The sequence below is a fragment of the Vulpes lagopus genome, chromosome 12, assembly GCF_018345385.1.
Source record: "Vulpes lagopus strain Blue_001 chromosome 12, ASM1834538v1, whole genome shotgun sequence".
Lineage (NCBI taxonomy): Eukaryota > Metazoa > Chordata > Mammalia > Carnivora > Canidae > Vulpes > Vulpes lagopus.
Genome location: NC_054835.1, coordinates 62125584 through 62133168, shown reverse-complemented (window position 1 = coordinate 62133168; position 7585 = coordinate 62125584).

Sequence of the window (7585 nt, the reverse complement as noted above, 5' to 3'; positions counted from 1 at the left end):
TTGAGGCCCTTTCAGCGAACAGCTTGTGACTTTTTTCCAAGTGGTTTTTAAACCATTTCCATGAGCCCGGTATCTGGTGATAGATTTGTTTTGAGCTCTCAGAAGCTGGAGCTATCTGGGTCACTGCTCTACTCTGGACATTGTACCTCTTGACCATATGCTTTGCAAGTGCCTCACACAAGTTCTGCACAGTAGGAAACACTCTTGAGTTGGATGATGCTGTGGCATCGATTGTCCAGGTCAAGAAAAATGTACAGGGCCCCCAAACACTTAATTTTTACTCAGGTTACCCCCTTTTTGGCAATCGCACTAGATCCTATTTCCTATGAGGTATTGAAATGTGGTCTTATACAATCCAAAGCAATTTAAAACAGAATTCACCTCTTTACACTTTAGTAATTGCTTTTTAATGTCTACTTTCTGTGTTACTCCCTACATCTTCATGCCTTTTAAATAATAAATTATATCATTGGGGATCTTTGAGATGGGATGGATGGTAAACATATGGGTATCAAAGATATAGAGTGTAAAATGAAGATACGGTGTTGCTGTCATGAACACCTGATGTCACTTCCCCTTGGATTATTATCTTGCCTCCAAGAAGGCTTCTGTGAGGTCATCTGAATTTATACCAACTAGTCCATATGCCTAGGGTGAATGGTATTCAAACAATAATTAAGGTACTTTGTAGGCTGAGTTAAAATATGACTTCAAAAATGCAAGATTTTTATGGTTCATATTTGGGTTTCACAAAAATAATATAGGAAAAAAATTGAGATTTTACTTCCACTATAAGAGATGTTTCAAGAAATCTGCATAGAAAGAAGGAAAAAGGAAAATGAAGAATTCCTACATCTATGCAGTTTGGCATTTCTCAAGTATTTCCCGATATTAGACATTGTTTCTTATGCATATTCCTAGTTCAGGGAGAAACAATCTAAGGACAGTAGGTAGGAATCATCGAGCAGCCCAACCAGGGCCAGCAGAATCTGATAATCTATCTGAACTTGTAATATGTGTAACCTACTTTGAAAAATTTAGAAAACTCAACATTTGCATAATTGCTTTGTTCAAGTAATGGGCTGAAACCAAAGTTAACTTTAGGCCTATCAGTTCACTGTGTACATTCAACTTTACTGTGAATGAAAACCTACAGTATTTTTCCTGAAGGCCAACAAAAATCTTAATGGTTGTTAAAGCTATTCAAACATCTCCTGGGTACATTTTTTAAAACCTCAGGTCTCTTGTAATGAATTTTTCCATCTCTTGGGAAAAAAAAAAAATTCTTCTTCCCCTTCTAATTTTGGTAACCCTAGATGCAGGCTGCATTTAGCAAAGGCCTCTGAAGAAAAACAAGATCTTATTATCCTAAGGATCAGTCTTCACATCAGGACACAGACTCCAAAAAAAAAAAAAAGAAAGAAAAAGAAAAAGAAAGAAAGAAGGAAAACAAAGTGAAGCACTCCCATGAGTAGGAAGATTTGTTATCTCAGTTTATTTTGCGGAAACTTGGAGTTTCCAATCGTATTTCATATCGCAGATTGGTAAGGCAATATTGTTGGACACTGGAAATTCATTTTGGTCTGCTCTTTGTTCATCTCCACTAAGAGCTAAAATGACTTTTGAGCCCTAGGATTATCTTTAAAATATTTGTCTGTGACAAAGGCTTTTCTGAGGACAGACTCCACATTATTCACGAAAGGTCTAGCTTTGACATATGGTTCTCTGCATGAGTTCAACTGCTGGCCGACTCCCATTCTGCGAGCTCTACTGCCAGCTGGAATCAATAGCATGCTGTACGAAGGGCAGAGCCGTTATTCTTTTGTAGAAACAGACATTTGTCTCCTGCTTCTCGAGTCATCTGTGGGCTGCACCACACATTTAGATACTTAAGCAAACGATATCTGATATCCCATTTCGTGGTTATCCATTTGATCTCCCAAAGGGATTCACTGAGGTCAGGGACTCAGCTTTGTACGATTTTGCATCTGTTACAGTTTTACAGCAGTGCTGGGCATGATGGTAGGGGCCGACCAACTCTTGAAAACGTTGTGTAGACACTAACCACTAAATCTGCTTCATGTTCTGTTTCTACCATTTAACAGGAAGATGCATTCTAGAGTATGGATATCTAGAAGTCAGACAACCATACGTTCCTCAAGGTGTGTTTTGTTTGGGGGGGGGGGAGTCTAAGGAGGGAGTAATAGTAGCTCCGTCATGACCCTCGCTGAAGTCCCATGCCCCAGGAAAGGTGGATGCAAAATGTCATGGGATGTGGAGGGGGGTGATAGATATGGAAGGCTCCCGGCCATGTAATTGTCTTTTAATCTAATAGGAGATTCATTGTAAGCTGAGGTCCCACGTAAGGACCTTGAAGTTGGCATCTAAGGGAGCACAATGTAAAGAACTCACTGCCCTGATGAAGCAGAGAAGATGGTGGCCTAACGGATTACCTACGATGGGGTCCATAACGTCCCAGAACAGAGAGACAACTGTAAAAAGTAGTGAAATAGAGAAAAACTATCCTTGAGTAAAGATAAACTACGTTTTCACCATTGTATTCAATTATAGTTATAAATTACAGAGTTCTCATCGAACAGGATAAAAAGTGGGTGTTTTTTTTTTTTTTTGAGAATCTTCATAAAATTCCAACCAAAAATGATGCCCTAGATCTCTTTAGCTGAGTCATGGGACTGATGAGACGCTTTTTGACTATTGCTGTCAAGATTGTGTCCCCGGAGGGGGGAAAGGTGGGCCCTGTGCTGAAAGTGATCTCTGGCGCTGTGGCTCACCATCCTGGACACTCCTCTCCCCCTCTTTTTTCTGCCCTGACTGCTTTCTCCTCCTTGCATGGGAGAGTGCACCCCACTGCTTCCCAAGGAAAGAAAACATGTGTGTGTTGTGTGTTTGCTTCCCCGTCGGCGTCAGCTGTCAGTGGGCCTTTTCCGTTTGAGCTTCCTATCTTTTGGGGCAGCTGGGGGGCTCAGGGCGTGACCCCGGGTCCTGGGATCGAGTCCTGCATCGGGCTCCCCACAGGGAGCCTGCTTCTCCCTCTGCCTGGGTCCCTGCCTCTCTCTCTCTCTGTGTCTCTCATGAATATATAAATAAAATCTTTTTAAAAAAAGAAGCTTTGACTTTTCACATATTCCGTTTGAAGATATTTTCACGCACTATTTCTTTGATAGTTCTCTCTTTCCTTGTATCTCTTCCTTCTTCCTGGAACTTCTCTGATTTTGTCCTGGGAACTCCTTCCTCTCCTCTTTTCCTTCCCTCATCTTCTCTGTTTCTCTTGCTGGGTGAGTTCCCTTGACTTTATCTTCTAAGCCCTCTATTCAGTTCCCACTCCTGGAATCATCATGACAGTGAAACTCTTAAGATCGTTTTCTTGTTCCTCGTTTCTTTATGTCAACCTTTTCTGATTTCATTTTTGCAAGATCTTCTTTTCTTTTTCTGAGAGTGTTAACGATTTCGCTTTTTTCTTTCATTTTTTTCGGCTTTCTGCCTGGATTGTTTCTGTTTCCTACTCATTCACTTGAGTCTCTCTTCATAGTAGAGACTTTCTTGGGTGATCCTTGGATTTCTGCTCCTACTTAACAGTAAAGCAGGAAAAAGCTCACCAGAGATGTTGTGTGCGTGGAGAGGGAAACCAGAGAGCAAAGCGCTGGGCTTCATTAAAAGCCATACTATGGTGCTTTTACCTGTAGGCCGGTCTTTTTTCTCTAGAACAAATACACCCTCATCCTTACACTGCTAGAATGGCCTAAACCAAGTAGGGAAAGGGGATGGGTCCTTGTCACTCAGTATTCAGACTTCTACACCATTGTGCTGTCTTCACTATGGCAACTCACCCCTGTGTTCAACGCTGCTGGGGATCTGGACCCCAGAGACGATCGGGTTTAACTTTTCAGAGAGGGAAATCCCCATGTCCACTCGGCTGAGGATGAAGACTCCCTGTGGACAGACGTCTGGGCTCTAATTGCTCTTAGACAACTGATGTCACCCAAGAATCGAAGTACAAGGTATGTACCCATTTATTTACTTACCTACTTACTTCTGTACTTACTGACACTTTACACCACATTCATTGCTACTTCCCTGCCCTGATATCAAAACTCCCAGTTGACCTACACACTGGGAGCATTTTGAGGCTCACAGTCCCCCTTTAACTCACAAACACGAACAACTCAATTTATAATTAGTATGCTCCATCCTAAACAAGCCCTTGCATTTAATTTAGCCCTAGCAGTAAAGCTTCTCCCCCTCCCCTGACTTGGGATCTTCAGCAAATAAAACTTCTAGTCCAGCAATGAGCATGTAGTCCAGTTTTGTCCCTCTGTCCTTACCCCTTCACTCTCCCTCCGGCTTGCTTCCATAAATTTCCCTGCTCTCCTGCTAACGACGGAGGGAAAGGCACATGTTCATAAAGGACACCTTAGTGCAGGAATTGGGATGCTCTAGAGAACAGGTGTTTAAGACTTACCTTCTGGGCACCTCTGTATGACCCTGGAAAATTCCCATGTTTGGAGAATATCCATCAGAGCTCCTTGACCTGGGAAATGCATGTATTCCTTTAGATGCCTCGGTATCTGCCTTCAAATTCTGGTTTCCCAGAAGTTCTCCTCCACAGAACTCCTGAGACCCACTAACCCAGAACAGAAGATTGATTGGGTGAGGGGCTTGAGCCCCGGGTAAGGCTCCCTGCTCAGCGGGGAATCTGCTTCTCCCTCTGCGTACCCCCACCCACCCCTCAAAAACTAAAATCTTTTTAAAAAAGAAAATTATATATATGTAATTTATATATAATTAATAATTTATATATAATTTATATATAAACTAGCACTGGGCCAAAGGAGGAAAAAGAAAAAGAAACATACTGGCCAGGGAGTTTTGGGTACTCCTGGCCCTTCCCCTTCCTCTTTGTTGTTCCACTGAAGTCCACATTAGTGATGGGATTTGATCGAGATATCTGACTTTCCCTAGCATCATTCTCAGTTCTGTAAAAAAAAAAAAAAAAAAGAAAAAGAAAAAAAAAGGCCCAGTTTATAAATTCATCATTAAAGGATAATTTATTATATATTTATCACGTGACATAACTATTCTAAGCCCTTGGGATACAAAAATGAGAGACACAAAATAATATAAGAAAGACCCTAATAATGTCATGGAAAACATAAAGGGAGAGCAGCAAAGCAAGCAAACAAATAAATAAATAGCTTTCCCTGTCTCAAAGAATAGAACAGACTTCACAAAGGAGGTGAAATGTAAAATAATAGGAATTCAATCACGGGTTTGGGGAAAGGAAAAAAAAAAAAAAAAAGACAAAGGGCATACCAGGCAAGAAAACAGCAGGGGGCAGAAGCATGAGCTTGTGAAGTAAAAGCTGGGAATGCCTGCTAATGAGGTGAGCATGTTGGGGACAGTAGTCCTAAATGAAGCTATAAGGCAGCTTGGGGTGAGACTGGGAAAGTCCTTTATGCTGTGTTAAGGAGTTTACATTTTTCCTGTAAGTGCTCTAGACGATAGAAGTTTTAAGGGAGGGGATAGTAAGATCAGAAGTGTCTGAGTCTGGGGACGCCTGGGTGGCTCAGTAATCTGGCACCTGCCTTCGGCCCAGGGCATGACCCTGGGGTCCTGGGATCCAGTCCCACATCAGGCTCCCCACAGGGAGCCTGCTTCTCCCTCTGCCTGTGTCTCTGTCTCTCTCTCTGTGTCTCTCATGAATAAGTAAATAAAACCTTAAAAAAAAAAAAAAAAAGAAGTGTCTGAGTCTGAAAACAGTGGGAAAGGAGATACCAAAGACCAGGTGTAACCAATGCCTGGCCTATTCAAAACTTCGCTCCTAAGATTCGTTCATGAAATACCGATTGTGTTATTAGCATGGGCCAGGCCCTAGACTAGAAGTTATAGCTACAGAAATGAGCAAGGTCAAGGCCCTGCCCTCCAGGAACTTCGATTCTAAAGGGAGAAAGTCCACTTGCTCAGTGCTTTGTAGACAATAAACTAGAAGTTGTAATAAAAACAACTAGAGCAGAGATGTTGGCTCATCTGATGTCCCCTATAGATGCAGGACAGGGAGAACCAGAAGAAAGAGGTGGGCTATTCCAGGTAGGTCGGTGGCTGCTGATGAGCAAGGAAAGTCACACGCGAGGCTTGTCTTGGGTGCCACAAGATGAGTAAGTCTCCACCTCAGGCCACCAGAATCTTAAAAATTTAGAGAGAGGTCTTAGCTGGGTGTAGCCAAGTAGGTAATCCAGGTAGCCTTAACACGTGCTCCTACCTTAGGGCTGGGTCCTTGGGAAGGGAAGGCAAGCAGAGCACGCAGGTGAGAGAGTGGGGAGCCTCTCCCATTGCCTGCACCCAACCGGAGGAGGGTTAGTTGGCAGTCACGTCTTCTTGATGAACTCCTCTAACAAAGGGTCGGTAGGAAGAACTGATACTTTTGATTAGGTAATGGAGGAATGCGTTTTTCAAAATATGATCCATGACCACTTGCTTCAGAATTACCTGGAAATCTTGTTACAAAGCATTTCCAGATCCCAGACCTATACTCAATAAATCCAAAATTTGGGAGGTGGAATCTGAGATTCTGCATTTTTTTTTATATTAACTAACTGACTTTATTATTTTTTCCAACCAATGTCTCCAAATGAACTGTATTTGCATTTCTTTAATATGTCAAGTTTTTATTTAAATTCCAATTAGTTAGCATACAGTGTAATACTGGCTTCGGGAGTAGAACATACTGATTCATCACTTAGATACAACACCCAGGGCTCATCACAAGTGGCCCCCTTCATCCCCATCATCCACTTAGCTCATCCCTACCCACCTCCCCTCCAGCAACCCTTAGTTTGTTCTCTATAGTGAAGAGTCTCTCTTATAGTTTGCCTCACTCTCTCTTTTTTTTTTCCCCTGTGTTCATTCATTTTGTTTCTTAAATTCCACATGAGTGAAATCATATGGTATTTGTCTTTCTCTGACTTTTTTCACTGAAAACAAAACTCTAGCTTCATCCACATCATTGCAAATGGCAAGATTCCATTCTTCTTAACGGCTGAGTAATATTGTGTTGGACATATCTACACCACCTCTCTCTCTCCATTCATCAGTTGATAAACAGTTGGGCTTTTTCCACAATTTGGCTATTGTTGATAATGCTGCTATAAGCATTGAGGTGAGACATCCCTTCAAATCAGTATTTTTTGTATCCTTTGGGTAAATACCTAGTAGGGCAATTGGGGAATCATAGGGAAGTTCCATTTTTAACCTTTTGAGGAACCTCCATATTCTCCTCCAGAGCGGCTGCACCAGTTTGCATTCCTGCCAACAGTGTAAGAGGTTCCCCTTTCTCTGCATCCTCACCAACATCTAATGTTTCCAGTATTATTAATTTTAGCCATTCTGACAGGTGTGAGGTGGTTATCTCATCGTGGTTTTGATTTGCATTTCCCTGATGATGAGGGATGTTGAGCACCTTTTCACATGTCTGTTGGCCATCTGGGTGTCTTCTTTCCAAAAATGCCTCTATGTATTGTCTGCCTATTTCTTAACTGGACTATTTGGTTTTGGGGTATTGACTTTGATA